General features: G+C 38.3%; 1 long non-coding RNA gene across 1 annotated transcript; it reads left to right on the plus strand.

Moving 5' to 3' along the window:
* The first annotated feature begins 14324 nt into the window (after window positions 1-14324).
* LOC125513799 lies at window positions 14325-15961 on the plus strand. Its single transcript, XR_007286160.1, has 3 exons — window positions 14325-14416; window positions 14522-14611; window positions 15911-15961. It is a non-coding gene; the product is annotated as an uncharacterized LOC125513799 (long non-coding RNA).
* The last annotated feature ends 5810 nt before the right edge of the window (window positions 15962-21771 follow it).

Consider the following 21771-nt stretch of genomic DNA (forward strand, 5'->3'; position numbering starts at 1 on the left):
AATCACATGGTGATGTGATCTAGATTATTGACTCTAGTGCAAGTGGGAGACTGAAGGAAATATGCCCTAGAGGCAATAATAAAGTTATTATTTATTTCCTTATATCATGATAAAAGTTTATTATTCATGCTACAATTGTATTATCCGGAAACATAATACATGTGTGAATACATAGACAAACAGAGTGTCACTAGTATGCCTCTACTTGACTAGCTCGTTATTCAAAGATGGTTATGTTTCCTAACCATGGACAAAGAGTTGTCATTTGATTAACGGGATCACATCATTAGTTGAATGATCTGATTGACATGACCCATTAGCTTAGCACCCGATCATTTAGTATGTTGCTATTGCTTTCTTCATGACTTATACATGTTCCTATGACTATGACATTATGCAACTCCCGTTTGCCGGAGGAACACTTTGTGTGCTACCAAACGTCACAACGTAACTGGGTGATTATAAAGGAGCTCTACAGGTGTCTCCAAAGGTACATGTTGGGTTGGCGTATTTCGAGATTAGGATTTGTCACTCCGATTGTCGGAGAGGTATCTCTAGGCCCTCTCGGTAATGCACATCACTGAAGCCTTGCAAGCATTGCAACTAATGAGTTAGTTGCGGGAAGATGTATTACGGAATGAGTAAAGAGACTTGCCGGTAACGAGATTGAACTAGGTATTGGATACCGACGATCGAATCTCGGGCAAGTAACATACCGATGACAAAGGGAACAACGTATGTTGTTATGCGGTCTGACCGATAAAGATCTTCGTAGAATATGTAGGAGCCAATATGAGCATCCAGGTTCCTCTATTGGTTATTGACCGGAGACGTATCTCGGTCATGTCTACATTGTCCTCGAACCAGTAGTGTCCGCACGCTTAAGGTTTCGATGACAGTTATATTATGAGTTTATGAGTTTTGATGTACCAAAGGAGTTCGGAGTCCAAGATGAGATCGGGGACATGACGAGGAGTCTCGAAATGGTCGAGACGTAAAGATCGATATTTTGGACGACTATATTCGGACATCGGAAAGGTTCCGAGTGATTCAGGTATTTTTCGGAGTACCGGAGAGTTACGGTAATTCGCCGGGGAGTATATGGGCCTTATTGGGCCATACGGGAATAGAGGAGAGAGGCCAAAGGGAAGGAGGCCTGCGCCCCCCCTCTGGTCTGAATTGGACAAGGGCGCAGCCCCCTTTTCCTTTTTCCTCTCCCCCTCTTTCCCCTTCTCCTACTCCAACAAGGATGGAGGGAGTCCTACTCCCAGTGGGAGTAGGACTCCCCTTGGCGCGCCCCCTTCTAGGCCGGCCGCCCCCTCCCCCTTGCTCCTTTATATACGGGGGTAGGGGGGCACCTCTAGACACACAAGTTGATCCACGTGATCATATTCTTAGCCGTGTGCGGTGCCCCCTTCCACCATAGTCCTCGATAATATTGTAAGGTGCTTAGGCGAAGCCCTGCGACAGTAGTACATCAAGATCGTCACCACGCCATCGTGCGGACGGAACTCTTCCCCGACACTTTGCTGGATCGGAGTCCGGGGATCGTCATCGAGCTGAACGTGTGCTAGAACTCGGAGGTGCCGTAGTTTCAGTGCTTGATCGGTCGGGCTGTGAAGACATATGACTACATCAACCAAGTTAACGCTTCCGTTGTCGATCTACAAGGGTACGTAGATCACACTCTCCCCCTCTCGTTGCTATGCATCACCATGAGCTTGCGTGTGCGTAGGATTTTTATTGAAATTACTACGTTCCCCAACACGAAGTTCCCCTTCAAGAACTCAAATAAACCGTGCGCTGGCCCCACGGTGGGCGCCAACTATCGTGGAATTGTCACAGCAGATGTCCTAGAGCAAGGACTTAGTCGTAGGGCCATCGCACTAGGAAGCTTAAAGGGGTTAATCGGGACAAAGGACACGAGAGAGTTTTATACTAGTTCGGCCCCTTATGATGAAGGTAAAAGCCTACGTCTAGTTGGGGCTGGTATTGCTGAGGTTTCGATCACCAAGAGGCTTAACTCGCCGGCTTGGTTATCGACTTGTTGTTTCTTGCCCTAAGCCGGTTTTTGGTACATTTGGTCCTTAAGCCAGTTTTTGTAGAAAATGTGATTTTTTCCACCAACTCCAAATCACCCCAAATATGTTCTACATGCTCAAATAGATGTGCCAAGCATGTCAATGAAAGAAATTTGGAAAATTGTATCCTACAACGCCCCCTTAAGGTGTAGACTGATGTTTTGATCAGTCAGTCTAGAGGGCAGAATAAATTCAAATAAAATTTTAAAACATTTAAAACCTTAAAAACCTAGCTATGTTTGTGCAACATATGAACTGTGCAAAATTATAGGTGATTTAGAGAAGGTTGAAAAAATCACGCTAAAACACGAGGGACCATTTGGTCCTTAAGCCAGTTTTTGTAGAATATGTGTTTTTTTCCACCACTTATAAATCACCCCAAATTTGTTCTACATGCTCAAATTGATGTGCCAAGCATGTCTATGAAAGAAATTTGAAAAAATGTATCTTACAATGCCCCCTTAAGGTGTAGACCGCTGTTTTGCTTAGTCAGTCTACAGGGTAGAATAAATTCAAAAAGATAGAAAAATTGTAAAACCTTGAAAAACTAGTTATGTTTTTGCAACATATCAAGTGTGCATAATTATAGGTGATTTAGAGAAGGTTGAAAAATCCCGCTAAAACACGAGGGATAATTTGGTCTCACTTAAGCCAGTTTTTGTACAAAATGTGATTTTTTCCACCACCTCCTAATCACCCCAAATTTGTTCTGTATGCTCAAATAGATGTTCCAAACATGTCTCTGAAAGAAATTTGGAAAAATAATGTATCCTACAATGCCCGCTTAAGGTGTAGACCGAAGGTTTGATCAGTCAGTCTAGAGGGCAGAATAAATTGAATTTTTTTAAAAAAATTGTAAAACTTTAAAAACCTAGCTATGTTTTGCGCAACATATCCAGTGTGCAAAATTATAGGTGATTTAGAGAAGGTCAAAAAATGACGCTTAAACACGAGGGACCATTTGGTCTCACTTAAGCCAGTTTTTGTAGAAAATGTGATTTTTTCCACCACCTCCAAATCACCCCAAATTTGTTCTACATGCTTAAATAGATGTGCCAAGCATGTCTATGAAAGAAATTTGTAAAAAGTGCATCGTACAATGCCCGCTTAAGGTGTAGAACGATGGTTTGATCAGTCAGTCAGGGCAGAATAAATTGAAAAAATTTAATTTTTTTTAAAACCTTGAAAACCTAGCTATGTTTTTGCAACATATCTAGTGTGCAAAATTATAGGTGATTTAGAGAAGGTCGAAAAAATCACGCTAAAACACTAGGGACCATTTGGTCTCGCTTAAGCCAGTTTTTGTAGAAAATGTGATTTTTTCCACCACCTCAAAATCACCCCAAATTTGTTTTACATTCTCAATTAGATGTGCCAAGCATGTCTATGAAAGAAATTTGAAAAAAGGTATCATACAACGCCCCCTTAAGGTGTAAACCGATGTTTTGATCAGTCAGTCTAGAGGGGAGAATAAATTTAAATAAAATTTTAGAACATTTAAAGTCTTAAAAACCTAGCTATGTTTGTGCAACATATGAAGTGTGCAAAATTATAGGTGATTTAGAGAAGGTCGAAAAAATCATGCTAAAACATGAGGGACCATTTGGTCTCACTTAAGCCAGTTTTTGTAGAAAATGTAATTTTTTCCACCACCTCCAAATCACCCGAAATATGTTCTACATGCTCAAATAGATGTGCCAAGCATGTCTATGAAAGAAATTTGAAAAATGTATCATACAACGCCTCCTTAAGGTGTATACCGATGTTTTGATCACCCAGTCTAGAGGGCAGAATAAATTTAAATAAAATTTGAAAACATTTAAACCCTTGAAAACCTAGCTATGTTTGTGCAACATATCAAGTGTGCAAAATTATAGGTGATTTAGAGAAGGCCGAAAAAATCACGCTTAAACACGAGGGACCATTTGGTCTCACTTTAACCAGTTTTGTAGAAGATGTGTTTTTTTCCACCACTTATAAATCACCCCAAATTTGTCCTACATGCTCAAATTTATGTGCCAAGCATGTCTATGAAAGTTATTTGAAAAAAATTTATCCTACAATACCCCCTTAAGGTGTAGACCGCTGTTTTGATTAGTCAGCCTACAGGGTAGAAAGAATTCAAAAAGATAGAAAAATTGTAAAACCTTGAAAACTTAGCTATGTTTGTGCAACTTATCAAGTGTGCAAAATTATAGGTGATTTAGAAAAGGTCGAAAAATCCCGCTAAAACACGAGGGACCATTTGGTCTCACTTAAGCCAATTTTTGTACAAAATGTGATTTTTTCCACCACCTCCAAATCACCACAAATTTGTTCTACATGCTCAAATAGATGTTCCAAACATGTCTATTAAAGAAATTTAGAAAAAAATGTATCCTACAATGCCCGCTTAAGGTGTAGCCGAAGGTTTGATCAGTTAGTCTACAGGGCAGAATAAATTGAAAAAATTAAAAAATTGTAAAACCTTAAAAAAATAGCTATGTTTTGTGCAACATATCCAGTGTGCAAAATTATAGGTGATTTAGGGAAGGTTAAAAAGATCACGCTTAAACACGAGGGACCATTTGGTCTCACTAAAGCCAGTTTTTGTAGAAAATGTGATTTTTTCCACCACCTCCAAATCACCCCAAAATTGTTCTACATGCTGAAATATATGTGCCAAGCATGTCTATGAAAGAAATATGTAAAAAAAATATCGTACAATGCTCGCTTAAGGTGTAGACCGAAGGTTTGATCAGTCAGTCTAGAAGGCAGAATAAATTAAAAAAATTTAAAAAATTGTAAAATCTTGAAAACCTAGCTATGTTTTTGAAACATATCAATTGTGGAAAATTATAGGTGATATAGAGAAGGTCAAAAAAAATCACGGTAAAATACGAGGGACCATTTGGTCTCACTTAAGCCATTTTTTGTAGAAAATGTTATTTTTTCACCACCTCCAAATCACTCCAAATTGGTTTTACATTCTCAAATAGATGTGCCAAGCATGTCTATGAAAGAAATTTGGAAAAATGTATCCTACTACGTGCCCTTAAGGTGTAGACCGATGTTTTGATCAGTCAGTCTAGAGGGCAGAATAAATTCAAATAAAATTTCAAAGCATTTAAAACCTTGAAAAACTAGCTATTTTTGTGCAACATATCAAGTGTGCAAAATTATAGGTGATTTAGAGACGGTAGAAAAAATCACGCTTAAACACGAGGGACCATTTGGTCTCACTTAAGCCAGTTTTTGTAGAAAATGTGTTATTTCCACCACTTATAAATCACCCAGAATTTGATCTACATGCTCAAATTGATGTGTCAAGCATGTCTATGAAACAAATTTGAAAAAAGATGTATCCTACAATGCCCCCTTAAGGTGTAGATCGCTGTTTTGATTAGTTAGTCTATAGGGTAGAATAAATTCAGAAAGATAGAAAAATTGTAAAACCTTTCAAACCTAGCTATGTTTGTGCAACATATCAAGTGTGCAAAATTATAGGTGATTTAGAGAAGGTCGAAAAATCCAGCTAAAACACGAGGGACCATTTGGTCTCACTTAAACTAGTTTTTGTAGAAAATGTGTTATTTCCACCACTTATAAATCACCCCGAATTTGATCTACATGCTCAAATTGATGTGCCAAGCATGTCTATGAAACAAATTTGAAAAAATGTATCCTACAATGCCCCCTTAAGGTGTAGACCGCTGTTTTGATTAGTCAGTCTATAGGGTAGAATAAATTCAGAAAGATAGAAAAATTGTAAAACCTTGAAAACCTAGCTATGTTTGTGCAACATATCAAGTGTGCAAAATTATAGGTGATTTAGAGAAGGTCGAAAAATCCAGCTAAAACACGAGGGACCATTTGGTCTCACTAAAGCTAGTTTTTGTAGAAAATGTGATATTTTCCACCACCTCCAAATCACCCCAAATTTCTTCTACATGGTCAAATATATGTTCCAGACATTTCTATGAAAGAAATTTTGGAAAAAATTATCCTATAATGCCCACTTAAGGTGCAGACCGAAGGTTTGATCAGTTAGTCTAGAGGCCAGAATAAATTAATTTTTTTTAATAATTGTAAAACTTGAAAAACCTAGCTATGTTTTGTGCAAGATATACAGTGTCCAAAATTATAGGTGATTTAGAGAAGGTCGACAAAATGACGCTTAAACACGACGGACCATTTGGTCTCACTTAAGCTATTTTTGTAGAAAATGTGTTTTTTTCCACCACTTATAAATCACCCCAAATTTGTTCTACATGCTCAAATTGATGTGCCAAGCATGTCTATGAAAGAAATTTGAAAAAAAAAGTATCCTATAATGCCTCCTTAAGATGTAGACCACTGTTTTGATTAGTTAGTCTATAGGGTAGAATAAATTCAGAAAGATAGAAAAATTGTAAAACCTTGAAAACCTAGATACGTTTGTGCAACATATCAAGTTGCAAAATTATACGTTATTTAGAGAAGGTCGAAAAATCCCGCTAAAACACGACGGACCATTTGGTCTTACTAAAGCTTGTTTTTGTAGAAAATGTGATATTTTCCACCACCTCCAAATCACCCCAAATTTTTTCTAGATGCTCAAATAGATGTTCCAAACATTTCTATGAAAGAAATTTGGAAAAAAATGTATCCTATAATGCCGGCTTAAGGAGTAGACCGAAGGTTTGATCAGTTAGTGTAGAGGGCAGAATAAATTGAATTTTTTTAAAAAAACTTTAAAACTTTAAAAACCTAGCTATGTTTTGTGCAACATATCCAGTGTGCAAAATTATAGGTGATGTAGAGAAGGTCGAAAAAGGACGCTTAAACACGAGGGACCATTTGGTCTCCCTAAAGCTAGTTTTTGTAGAAAATGTGATTTTTTCCACCACCTCCAAATCACCCCAAATTTGTTTTACATTCTCAAATAGATGTGCCAAGCATGTCTATGAAAGAAATTTGGAAAAAATGTATCCTTCAACGCCCCTTAAGGTGTAGACCGATGTTTTGATCAGTTAGTCTAGAGTGCAGAATAAATTCAAATAAAATTTTAAAAAATTTAAAACTTTGAAAACCTAGCTATTTTTATGCAACATATCAAGTTTGCAAAATTATAGGTGATTTAGAGAAGGTCTAAAAAATCACGCTAAAGCATGAGGGACCATTTGGTCTCACTTAAGCCAGTTTTTGTACAAAATCTGATTTTTTTCCACCACCTCCAAATCACCCAAATTTGTTCTACATGCTCAAATAGATGATCCAAACATTTCTATGAAAGAAATTCGGAAGAGAAATGTATCCTACAATGCCCGCTTAAGGTGTAGACCGAAGGTTTGATAAGTCAGTCTAGAGGCCAGAATAAATTGAATTTTTTTAAAAAAATTGTGAAACTTTAAAAACCTAACTATGTTTTGTGCAACATATCCAGTGTGCAAAATTATAGGTGATTTAGAGAAGGTCGAAAAATGACGCTTAAACACGAGGGACCATTTGGTCTCACTTAATCCAGTTTTTGTAGAAAATGTGATTTTTTCCACCACCTCCAAATCACCCCAAATTTGTGCTACATGCTCAAATAGATGTGCCAAGCATGTCTATGAAAGAAATTTGTAAAAAACGCATCGTACAATGCCCGCTTAAGGTGTAGACCGAAGGTTTGATTAGTTAGTCTATAGGGTAGAATACATTCAAAAAGATAGAAAAAATGTAAAACCTTGAAAACCTAGCCATGTTTGTGCAACATATCAGGTGTGCAAAATTATAGGTGATTTAGAGAAGGTCGAAAAAATCACGCTAAAACACGAGGGACCATTTGGTCTCGCTTAATCCAGTTTTTGTAGAAAATGTGATTTTTTCCACCACCTCCAAATCACCCCAAATTTGTTTTACATTCTCAAATAGATGTGCCAAGCATGTCTATGAAAGAAATTTGAAAAAATGTATCATAGAACGCCCCCTTAAGGTGTAAACCGATGTTTTGATCAGTTAGTCTAGAGGGCAGAATATATTTAAATAAAATTTTAAAACATTTCAAACCTTAAAAACCTAGCTAGGTTTGTGCAACATATGAAGTGTGCAAAATTATAGGTGATTTAGAGAAGGTCGAAAAAATCATGCTAAAACACGAGGGACCATTTGGTCTCACTTAAGCCAATTTTTGTAGAAAATGTGATTTTTTCCACCACCTCCAAATCACCCGAAATATGTTCTACATGCTCAAATAGATGTGCCAAGCATGTCTATGAAAGAAATTTGAAAAATGTATCGTACAACGCCCCCTTAAGGTGTAGATCGATGTTTTGATCAGTCAGTCTAGAGGGCAGAATAAATTTAAATAACATTGCAAAACATTTAAAACCTTGAAAAACTAGCTATGTTTGTGCAACATATCAAGTCTGCAAAATTATAGGTGATTTAGAGAAGGTCGACAAAATCACGCTTAAACACGAGGGACCATTTGGTCTCACTTAAGCCGGTTTTGTAGAAAATGTGTTTTTTCCACCACTTATAAATCACCCAAAATGTGTTCTACATGCTAAAATTTATGTGCCAAGCATGTCTATGAAAGAAATTTGAAAAAAATGTATCCTACAATGCCCCCTTAAGGTGTAGACCGCTGTTTTAATTAGTCTGCCTACAGGGTAGAATAAATTCAAAAGGATAGAAAAATTGTAAAACATTGAAAACCTAGCTATGTTTGTGCAACATATCAAGTGTGCAAATTTATAGGTGATTTAGAAATGGTCGAAAAATCCCGCTAAAACACGAGGGACCATTTGGTCTCATTTAAGCCAATTTTTGTACAAAATGTGATTTCTTCCACCACCTCCAAATCACCCCAAATTTGTTCTACATGCTCAAATAGATGTTCCAAACATGTCTGTGAAAGAAATTTAGAAAAAATGTATCCTACAATGCCCGCTTAAGGTGTAGCCGAAGGTTTGATCAGTCAGTCTACAGGGCAGAATAAATTGAAAAAAATTTAAAAAATTGTAAAACGTTAAAAAACTAGCTATGTTTTGTGCAACATATCAGTGTGCCAAATTATAGGTGATTTAGAGAAGTTAAAAAAAATCACGCTTAAATACGAGGGACCATTTGGTCTCACTAAAGATAGTTTTTGTAGAAAATGTGATTTTTTCAACCACCTCCAAAAAACCCCAAAATTGTTCTACATGCTGAAATGGATGTGCCAAGCATGTCTATGAAAGAAATATGTAAAAAACATATCATAGAATGGCCGCTTAAGGTGTAGACCGAAGGTTTTATAAGTTAGTCTAGAGGGCAGAATAAATTGAAAAAATTTAAAAAATTGTAAAACCTTGAAAACCTAGCTATGTTTTTGCAGAATATCAAGTGTGCAAACTTATAGGTGATTTAGAGAAGGTCAAAAAAATCACGCGAAAACACGAGGGACCATTTGGTCTCACTTAAGCCAGTTTTTGTAGAAAATGTGTTTTTTCCACAACTTATAAATCACCCCAAATTTGTTCTACATGCTCAAATTGATGTGCCAAGCATGTCTATGAAAGAAATTTGAAAAAAAATGTATCCTATAATACCCCCTTAAGAAGTAGACCACTGTTTTGATTAGTCAGTCTATAAGGTAGAATAAATTTAGGAAGATAGAAATATTGTAAAACCTTGAAAACCTAGCTATGTTTGTGCAACATATCAAGTGTGCAAAATTATGGGTGATTTAGAGAAGGTCGAAAAATCCCGCTAAAACACGAGGGACCATTTGGTCTCACTAAAGCTAGTTTTTGTAGAAAATGTGATATTTTCCACCACCTCCAAATCACCCCAAATTTGTTCTACATGCTCAAATAGATGTTCCAAACATTTCTATGAAAGAAATTTGGAAAAAATGTATCCTATAATGCCCGCTTAAGCTGTAGACCGAAGGTTTGATCAGTCAGTCTACATGGCTATAGGTGATGTAGAGAAGGTCGAAAAAGGACGCTTAAACACGAGGGACCATTTGGTCTCCCTAAAGCTAGTTTTTGTAGAAAATGTGATTTTTTTCCACCACCTCCAAATCACCCCAAATTTGTTTTACATTCTCAAATAGATGTGCCAAGCATGTCTGTGAAAGAAATTTGGAAAAAATGTATCCAACAATGCCCCTTAAGGTGTAGACCGATGTTTTGATCAGTTAGTCTAGAGGGCAGAATAAATTCAAATAAAATTTTAAAAGATTTAAAACCTTGAAAACCTAGCTATGTTTATGAAACATATCAAGTTTGCAAAATTATACGTGATTTAGAGAAGGTCGAAAAAATCACGCTAACACACGAGGGACCATTTGGTCTCACTTAAGCCAGTTTTTTACAAAATCTGATTTTTTTCCACCACCTCCATATCACTCCAAATTTGTTCTAAATGCTCAAATGGATGATCCAAACATTTCTATGAAAGAAATTTGGTAGAAAAATGTATCCTACAATGCCCACTTAAGGTGTAGACCGAAGGTTTGATTAGTCAGTCTATAGGGTAGAATACATTCAAAAAGATAGAAAAATTGTAAAACTTTAAAAACCTAGCTATGTTTTGTGCAACATATCCAGTGTGCAAAATCATAGGTGATTTAGAGACGGTCAAAAAATCACGCTTAAACACGAGGGACCATTTGGTCTCACTTAAGCCAGTTTTTGTAGAAAATGTGATTTTTCCACCACCTCCAAATCACCCCAAATTTGTTCTACATGCTCAAATAGATTTGCCAAGCATGTCTATGAAGGAAATATGTAAAAAACATACCGTACAATGCCCTCTTAAGGTGTAGACCAAAGGTTTGATCAGTTAGTCTAGAGGGTAGAATAAATTGATTTTTTTAAAAAATTGTAAAACCTAGCTATGTTTTTGCAACATATCAAGTGCGCAAACTTATAGGTGATTTAGAGAAGTTCGAAAAAATCACGCTAAAACACGAGGGACCATTTGGTCTCACTTAAGCCAGTTTTTGTAGAAAATGTGATTTTTTCACCACCTCCAAATCACCCCAAATTTGTTTTACATTCTCAAATAGATGTGCCAAGCATGTCTATCAAAGAAATGTGAAAAAATGTATCCTACAACGTCCCCTTAAGGTGTAGACCGATGTTTGGTCAGTCAGTCTAGAGGGCAGAATAAATTCAAATAAAATATCAAAACATTTAAATCCTTGAAAAACTAGCTATTTTTGTGCAACATATCAAGTGTGCAAAATTATAGGTGATTTAGAGAAGGTCGAAAAAATCACGCTTAAACACGAGGCACCATTTGGTCTCACTTAAGCCAGTTTTTGTAGAAAATGTGATTTTTTCCACCACCTCCAAATTACCCGAAATATGTTCTACATTCTCAAATAGATGTGCCAAGCATGTCTATCAATGAAATTTGAAAACTGTATCCTAGAACGTCCCCTTAAGGTGTAGACCGATGTTTTGATCAGTCAGTCTAGAGGGCAGAATAAATTCAAATAAAATTTCAAAACATTTAAAACCTTGAAAAACTAGCTATGTTTGTGCAACATATCAAGTGTGCAAAATTATAGGAGATTTAGAGAAGGTCGAAAAAATCACGCTTAAACACGAGGGACCATTTGGTCTCACTTAAGCTAGTTTTTGTAGAAAATGTGTTTTTTTCCACCACTTATAAATCACTACAAATTTGTTCTACATGCTCAAATTGTTGTGCCAAGCATGTCTATGAAAGAAATTTGAAAAAAATGTATCCTACAATGCCCCCTTAAGGTGTAGACCGCTGTTTTGATTAGTCAGTCTATAGGGTAGAATAAATTCAGAAAGATAGAAAAATTGTAAAACCTTGAAAACCTAGCTATGTTTGTGCAACATATCAAGTGTGCAAAATTATAGGTGATTTAGAGAAGGTCAAAATATCCTGCTAAAACACGAGGGACCATTTGGTCTCACTAAAGCTAGTTTTTGTAGAAAATGTGATATTTTCCACCACCTCCAGATAAACCCAAATTTGTTCTACATGCTCAAATAGATGTTCCAAACATTTCTATGAAAGAAATAAAAAAATGTATCCTACAATGCCCGCTTATGGTGTAGACCGAAGGTTTGATTAGTTAGTCTACATGGCAGAATAAATTGATTTTTTTTTAAATTTGTAAAACTTAAAAAACCTAGCTATGTTTTGTGCAACATATCGAGTGTGCAAAATTATAGGTGATTTAGAGAAGGTCGAAAAAAGGACGCTTAAACACGAGGGACCATTTGGTCTCACTTAAGCCAGTTTCTGTCGAAAATGTGATTTTTTCCACCACCTCAAAATCACCACAAATTTGTTCTGCATGCTCAAATAGATGTGCCAAGCATGTTGATTACCCACAAGTATAGGGGATCTATCGTAGTCCTTTCGATAAGTAAGAGTGTCGAACCCAATGAGGAGCGGAAGGAAATGATAAGCGGTTTTCGGCAAGGTATTCTCTGCAAGTACTAAAATAAGTGGTAACACATAGTTTTGTGACAAGATAAATTGTAACGAGCAACAAGTAACAAAAGCAAATAAAGTGCAGCAAGGTGGCCCAATCCTTTTTGTAGCAAAGGACAAGCCGGAACAAACTCTTATAATAGGAAAAGCATTCCCAAGGACACATGGGAATATCGTCAAGCTAGTTTTCATCACGTTCGATACTTTGATAATTTGATATGTGGGTGGACCGGTGCTTGGGTGCTGTTCTTACTTGAACAAGCATCCCACTTATGATTAACCTCTATTGCAAGCATCCACAACTACAACAAAAGTATTAAGGTAAACCTAACCATAGCATGAAACATATGGATCCAAATCAGCCCCTTACGAAGCAAGGCATAAACTAGGGTTTAAGCTTCTGTCACTCTAGCAACCCATCATCTACTTATTACTTCCAAATGCCTTCCTCTAGGCCAAAATAATGGTGAAGTGTTATGTAGTCGACGTTCACATAACACCACTAGAGGCTAGACAACATACATCTTATCAAAATATCAAACGAATACCAAATTCACATGACTACTAATAGCAAGACTTCTCCCTTGTCCTCAGGAACAAACGTAATTACTCACAAAGCATATTCATGTTCATAATCAAAGGGGTAATAATATGCATATAGGATCTGAACATATCATCTTCCATCAACACTACAAGGATACCCCTTATAAAGCAACACAAATTGTACAACATTTTGACTATACGTTGTAAAATTAATAATAGATACGCATATAAATGGTGTAGCATATGCGTTGCAGATTGATATACATATATGGAAAAAATAATAAACATAAAAAAGGAGAGAGAGAGACGCTCGAGAAACAGAGCCGCCGATTGCCCTTGTCTATCCTAAGTCGCCGTCACCAACCGTCTCGTCCCCCTCCTCTGCCCCACCTCGCCGCTGGCCCTTCTCCTTCCAACCTCCCACCTCGCAACCCCAGAGGCAACCTGATCCGCCGCACCCCCACCCACCCATCCCTCACGCGTCCAATTTCTCTCTTCACGCGGCTCCTCGTTGCGCCACCGGCGGTGGCTGATTCCGGCGACCTGCGGCCAATCCCGCCACCGCGAAACACATCCCGAGGTCCTCTCGCACCGCGGCGCCCTCCCATCCACCTAGATCTGTGCTCGCGGCAACCAAAGCCCACCCGTGACCCTCCCCCCATGCCTAGGGTTTCGGGCGTCGGCTCAGGCGCCGGTGGCAATGTCGTCCTCGTCTCATCCGGTGAGTGCATCCCCTCCTCTCACCCTGCTCCGTCCTATCTCCCTCCCCTTTTTTCTAACCTCTGCTCTTCTTTTCTCCTGTAGACGTGCAGGGAGGAATGGCCATTGGACAACCTTGCTGCTGCTCGGGACGAAGCAACCATGTAGCTTTCTCCTCCTCCTCCGGCTTCTGGTGAGTTGGTCCACTCTTGTTAATCAATAATTTACCTCTAAAGTGGGATTTTGGTAGAAATCTATGCATCATATGCACATTAGATTCCCGCCAGCAGTTTGCATGCGCACCAGGGGCCAGGACAGAGCATATTAGCTAGCGTGATCACATTAAGATTTCCCAGTAGTGTTGCATGTGCACCAGGGGCTAGGCCACTGTTCCTCATTGCTCAGTAAAGAGGAACGACCACCCAGAAAATATAGATATTGTGCTAGATTTGCAAGTATGTCGAGCTCCATGCAGCCTGGTGTCAGCGTGGCTTCTTCGAACAAGTGCCTCATTTTTCCTTTCTGTGTGTACATAGCAATTGTAGTTTATGTGACATGATTTTCCTTTTGTGAGTTTATCTTTGTGATGCTCTCTATCATTTCTCTAACAGTCTTGTATCTGTATGTAGAACTCGGAGGAGAAATCAGAATTGTCGTCAAAGTAACAACTATGAAAGGTAACATATGCAATTGGGGTTGTTTTCTTCAAATATGATTTGGCTAACTTTTTTGCCTTGCTCAAATTCTAATTTGCAAATACATTTCTTGTTTCTGAATTACAGAGATAAAAAGGTGCATGGAGAAGGATGTTAACGGAGTGACAAAGGTTGCAAAACTCACCGGAATCAAAATGACAACACTAGAATAAAGAGGTGAGTTAACTTGAATACAGTGGCGGAGCCAGGATTTAAGCATAGGGGGGGCCAGATGGTAATGAAGCCAGAAAATATTTTGTGCCTCACGTACTACCTAATAGCTTTATACTCAAGTATCATTTGCATTTAGCTTTGCCTAGACAAAAATAATCTTGCAGCTGGAGCATGGCTAATATTGGTCAACAATTCCACATATGCACCAAGAATACAAAATTGATAATCAAACTATTGTGAAATACGATATGAAATGCTAGCGCTAGAAAACATTGTATGAAAATTTAAGATATATGGACTAGAATAATATTTTATTATCAAATGGTTTAACTTTTAGTTGGCCTTTACATAGGTTTGAATGGCAAATCATCACTGATAGTATTAGGAAATTTTATTGTTTAGTTAGCAAAAATTAGTCAATGTAGCCAAAATACATACCTAGAGAATTAAATCCAGCCCCTCTTTATCCCCTATACCGCTAGGTCAATGTAGATCGACTGGTTGTCGTTGGCAGGCACTTAACAACCATCACTGTTTATGAATGCTCGACGCAGCATTGACAGATCCGAGCTTTTGAGCGACTGCAGGTGCCTACAACCTAGCGCAGCCACGCATAAGTCACACAACCAACATGATACAAGATGAGAATTGGGAGAGATTAGCAGATGGTGTGATGTGTTTACCTTGGCTAGTTTGTTGGCTGCACCCGGAATAATTGTGAGTGAAGCATCCTATATCGTCGTCGTCTTATGTGAATCAGATTTAATTAAGAGGGAAGACGAGAGGCAGGCCGGCAGCGAAGGCATAGGACAGCAACGGCGCATCGCTTGTCCACCCGCACGCTAATCACGTTGATAATGCAGTTTTTTAGACGACCATGGAGATAATGCGTAGTGCCAGACTGCCACGAGACTTGGCGGAGGCCAATCTTCTAATCTGCCTTGGCATGGGCTTGGAAAACAACTAACTAATGGGCTTGTATGTTGGCCTTTTTTCCTTTCTCCAGAATTCACGTAAAGATAGGGGGGCCAAGCACGTTATACATGCAAATCATATCGCTAATTAACCGCTGCGTACAACTGTTCCCTCGGTCATTAGGGGGGGTCAGGCCCCTGCTCGCCCCCTTGGCTCCGCCACTGCTTGAATAAGTTTATTTTACTATTCTTTAAGCTACCACAGACCGGCAGCGTGTAGAGGTGAGCATGGCCATCACTGGATCTGCACTTGTGCAGTGTGAGTAGAGTAGAGGCTTGTGCAGAGCAGGCTAGGAACACCTCTGACCTCCTATCTTTCTCTCTGTAGCTCCATGTACCATTGAGCCAGTGTGGATTATTTGTAGTAGCAAGTGCCGAATGGCAGCAGCTTGCAGGGCACGGTCTCTCCTGGGAAAGATTCAGTGCACGCTTGCCTTTGCTAGCCCTTGAACAGATAAGCACACTTCAAAAATATTTGGTTTGTTGAAGGAGTGCTCTTGTATAAGGATAGCTATTTCAAATGTAGTTCAAATGGTAGTTGAAAAATATTGAATTTGAATACATTGCATGTGTGATAGCTGAAATGATAGTTGAATTTGTACTCATTTGACAAATTATTTTGTCGACCTTTCTTTATTGTGGTTCCATAGCAAAGCATGTGCACGATGGTATGGAAGGTTAATCATGATGATTGCATACAAAATACTTATGCCCCTGTTGCAACGCACCGCAATTACCTAGTATATTTTTAAAACTAGAAATGTACAATACACAGAAAAAGACATGAAGTTGACTGAAGAAGGTAAACTTGTTATTTTTTCCTGAAGCTTGTTAAATCATTAAGCATATCAGCAAGTTAATTAACCTTCTTTTTCTTTTCTTATTCACATGAGTCAATCTTTTATTCTTCTCTAGTCATATATACTTGCATGTGCTGCCTAAATATTTTGTTATTAGATACGATAGTATGCATGTACAACATTCATGCAAATAGTGCCAAGTTTGGTATCTCTTTGAATTCATAATGGAATTTTTAATTAAAAAAAGCAAGGAAAACACATCTTAATCAATGGGTGACAGAAGCATGATGCCACATGCATGGAATTAGCGTACAGCTTGGCCGGCTGGCCGGATTGGCCTAGAGTACCTTGTTTGTCTCAGGCACAAACATAGATGTATGCATATACATATTTGACAAATTGACGGACCTCATTTTTTCTTTTCCTTGAGAATCTCGCTCATGCAGTTTTGGACTTATCATTATGTAAGATTATGGTAGACTTGTACGTACATAAGATTGGTGTTACGTAACTTGCACATATCTGTTAATCCCAATCATCAAAGAAGAAATCGATGGTGTACGAAAAAGGCATATGGGGCTGATTTTATTTTAGTAATATAGGAGTCCACATCGAGTTTTTAATATTTTTTGTGGTGGTCGGACTCTTCCTTATTCCTTATAGTTGGCACCCATACTATGCACTAGCAATGTACGAGTTTGCATGTGATTGTCTTGGAGATATCTTTTTTTAGTAGAGAAGCCATATAAGACTTGGATGAAAGATGTGCACGTGACATGCTATACTTTTTTACATCACTTTATTTGTACATAATACTACATCTTTTTAATCTTGACCGTTAATATATAAAATTGATGATCAAGATAATTTAATGTATGTGGACGAACATAATTGCTTCTTTGTCTCTTGTTTAAATAATACATTAGATGTAACTTGATGATGCTTCACTTGTGTTGCACCTTTTCCCCTTGGTTTTGCAGTTGCACGCACCAACTGGATGCAAGGGGACGCTATGGAGCAAGTCATGGACGATGCCATGGAAGGTATACTCTCTCACTCTTCCTACCGTTCTACTACAATACTATTAGTAATGCAGAAACAATAAAGATTGCATGGCCTTTAACCTTTGTATGTGTCTAATATCCTGCCTCTATCGCTAGTTGCATCATGTCAATGCATTGTGTGTTAACACTTCATTTTGGTTTTTTCTTTATAGATTCAAACGATATATGGATGATCATATGGGTGTGTGACAAGTATACTACAATGTTGTGATGATGATGTTCCGGTTCATGATGATGATGGATGCTTTTAGTTTTAGTTAAATTGTAACTTTTATGGATGTTGTTCCTAGGTTAAGTTTTTGTTCAGTTGTAGGGATGTGGATGAATGCTTTCAGTTTAAGTTTCGCTGTGAAAAATATATTTAGATTATGCATCACATTTGGATGATGTACCTCCTGTAATATCCACTATTGTAATCCAACAATTTTATCAATATATATGTTTTCTTTCTCTTGTGAGTATATTCTTTTTTTTCCTCACTTGATATAGATGATTATTTACATTATCTACAGTACTAATTGCCTATTATTATTAAAAATATATGTATGAACACCTGAAGCATTGCAAATTCTAAATTCTTTGTTGCCAAGCAATGAGATTTGGACTCCTGTACATTAACCACCAACGTATAGAAGTGTTGTAATAGTCGATTTTATGTGTTGTACTCTTGCAACGGTCCATTTTACCAACGGACGTATAAGTGTTGCATTATGCGCTAGCAACACCGGATAAGGCAACGCATCCCAAACCGTTGGTAAAGACACTAACAACGCATATATGGACTTTTAGATACGAAAAAATCCGTTGCCATAGGTGGGGTCCTTTTGTAGTGCAAATAAACCAACTAGCATCAACTACAAGGAGTAATCAACACTACTAGCAACTTAATAGCACCAATCCCGGAATTTGAGACAAGAATTGGATAGAAGAGATGAACTAGGGTTTGGAGATGAGATGGTGCTGGTGAAGATGTTGATGGAGATTGCCCTCTCCCGATGAGAGGAGTGTTGGTGATGACGATGGTGATGATTTCCCCCTCCTGGAGGGAAGTATCCCCGGCAGAACAGCTCTGCCGGAGCTCTAGATTGGATCCGCCAAGGTTCCGCCTTGTGGCAGCGGAGTCTCGTCCCGAAAAGTTCCTTATTATTTTTTTCTCATCGAAAGACTTCATATAGGGGAAGATGGACGTCGGAGACCCACCAGGGGGCCCACGAGGTAGGGGGGCGCGCCCTAGGGGGGGGCGCCCCCACCCTCGTGAGCAGGGTGTGGGCCCCTGGCCTTCATCTTTGGCGAGGATTTTTCTTTATTTATTTTAAGATATTTCGTGGAGTTTCAGGACTTTTGGAGTTGCGCAGAATAGGTCTCTAATATTTGCTCCTTTTCCAGCCCAGAATTCCAGCTGCCGGCTTTCTCCCTCTTCATGTAAACCTTGTAAAATAAGAGAGAATAGCCATAAGTATTGTGATATAAAGTGAAATAACAGCCCATAATGCGATAAATATCGATATAAAAGCATGATGCAAAATGGACGTATCAACTCCCCCAAGCTGAGACCTCGCTTGTCCTCAAGCGAAAAGCTGATAACAATAAACATGTCCTCATGTTTAGAGGTAGAGGCATCGATAAAAATAAAATACGGACATGAAGGCATCATCATTATACTCACAATAGCAACATATATAGATTTTGTCATATGATTACTTATGTTCAAGTGATGATCTTTTCACAATGCAAAAGTATATATCATAAACCTTATTGGGCTCCGACAAACTAATCTCAGTCATTGAAGCAATTGCAATTTATCATAACATCTGAAAGAGTCTATGTCAGAGCTAAAAAGCAGGTCCACATACTCAACTATCATTTAGTCCTTCATAATTGCTAACACTCACGCAATACTTGTGGTTATGAAGTTTTAATTGGACACAGAGAAAGATAGGGGTTATAGTTTTGCCCCACAACCTTTTACCTCAAGGGTAATGTCAACAATAATAATTCATGCTCCCCTATATCCAATTAGATATATATATATATATATATATATATATATATATATATAATGTTCTTTCCAACATGCTAAGCTTGCCAAAGGATAAAATGAAAAAGGAAAGGTGAAGATCACTGTGACTCTTGCATAAGGTAGAAGATAATAATAAAAGATAGGCCCTTCGCAGAGGGAAGCAGAGGTTGCCATGCGCTTTTATGGTTGGATGCACAAAATCTCAATGCGAAAGAACGTCACTTTATATTGCCCCTTGTGATATGAACCTTTATTATGCAGTCCGTCGCTTTTATTACTTCCACATCACAAGATCGTATAAAGCTTATTTCTCCCACACCAATCAATCATACATATTTAGGGCAATTTTTATTGCTTTGCACCGATGAAAACTTACTTGAAGGATCTTACTCAATCCATAGGTAGATATGGTGGACTCTCGTGGCAAAACTGGTTTAAGGGTATTTGGAAGCACAAGTAGTATTTCTACTTGGTGCTGAGAATTTGGCTAGTATGAGGAGGAAAGGCAAGCTCAACAAGTTAGAGGATACATGACAACATACTTTATCTCAGATATAAGAAAGACATAACTCATTACATTGTCTTCCTTGTCCAACATCAACCCTTTAGCATGTCATATTTTATTGAGTGCTCCCAATCATAAAAGATGTCAATGAAAATATATCTATATGTGAAAACCTCTCTTTCCTTATTACTTCCTATTAATGGCAAAAATGACCAAAGCTATGTCTGCCAACTCCCAACAACTTTTAATCATCATACTCCTTCTATGTGAGGTCATTACTCTCAATTAGATCAATATGAACTTTTTGTTTCTTTTTTGTTCTTTTCTTCTTTCTTTTATTCACCCAAGATCATGGCAAAATAATCAAGCCCTTGACTCAACACTAATCTTTATTATATATAGCTCACGGACTCAATTACAAAGAGAGATCATAAAGCAAAACTCAAAACTAGATCATGCCATAAACTTTATTCTACTAGATCAAGATACTACTTTTAGGATCGAACTAAGAAAAACGGTAAAGATAGGATGTGATTGTGATAAAATACCGGGGCACCTCCCCCAAGCTTGGCAGTTGCCAAGGGGAGTGCCCATACCCATGTGATTATATCTCCTTTGTCGGTGAAGAAGGTGGAGGTGACGGATAATCACACATCGAGCGTAAGAGGTCCTCCAGCTTGCGAATAATGCCCTTGAGTGTGAAAATATGTTCCTTCAACAAAATATTTTCTTGTGTGAGATACTTGTTTTGTATACGAGCTAACTCAATCATCTTGAAACCTTCGATCTCAGTTGGGGTAAGAAGGTGATGATCAAGTTGAAGGATGTCTTTTGCTACCGAAGCTTGATCCTCCGTGGCCTTCTTGATCCTTTCATCCTTGTTGACCCTCGTGGGTTCTTCCCTCTTCAGATCTATCTTCATTAGCCAAGCATCGTTGTCACCATTGTTGGAGGAGGGAGACGACATGATGCCTAGCCTGGAAAACCCTGATAGAAAAGAACTCGATGCAAGAACAGAGGAGATTTGCATGATACGGGAGTCAAAACCTTCGGGAGGTTAAATAGTGAATTTTTACCGACCAAAATACGTATCGTGCAAGAAAATGGAGTCCGGAAGGCACACAAGGTGCTCACGAGGTAGGGGGCGCGCCCAGAGGGGTAGGGCGCGCCCACCACCCTCGTGGGGCCCTCGTGTCCTTCCCGGACTGCTACTTATTTTTCTATTTTTATAAATATTCCAAAATGGAGAAATATTGCCTTAAAAATTGTTTGGAAGTCGGTTTACTCACCGTACCACATATCTATTCCTTTTTGGAGTCTGAAACGGTCTGGAAGGTGTCCCGTATGTATTCCTCCAGGGTTACAGTTTCAATAATATTGGTTTCAACATTTATGGGATTACCTGAGATATATTGTTTGATTCTTTGACCGTTTACCACCTTCGGATTTGTGCCCTCGAAGTTGTTGATTTTTATGGCACCGGAACGATAGACCTCCTCGATAACATAGGGGCCTTCCCATTTAGAGAGAAGTTTTCCTGCAAAAAATCTTAAACGAGAGTTGTATAGCAATACATAATCACCTACATTAAACTCATGCTTTTGTATCCTTTTGTCATGCCATCTTTTAACTTTTTCTTTAAACAACTTGGCATTTTCATAATCTTGGGTTCTCCATTCATCAAGTGAGCTAATATCAAATAACCTCTTTTCACCAGCAGGTTTGAAATCATAGTTGAGCTCTTTAATAGCCCAATATGCCTTATGTTCTAGTTCGAGAGGTAAGTGACATGCTTTTCCA

This window comes from Triticum urartu, chromosome 6 (genome assembly GCF_003073215.2).
Source record: "Triticum urartu cultivar G1812 chromosome 6, Tu2.1, whole genome shotgun sequence".
Taxonomy (NCBI): Eukaryota; Viridiplantae; Streptophyta; class Magnoliopsida; order Poales; family Poaceae; genus Triticum; species Triticum urartu.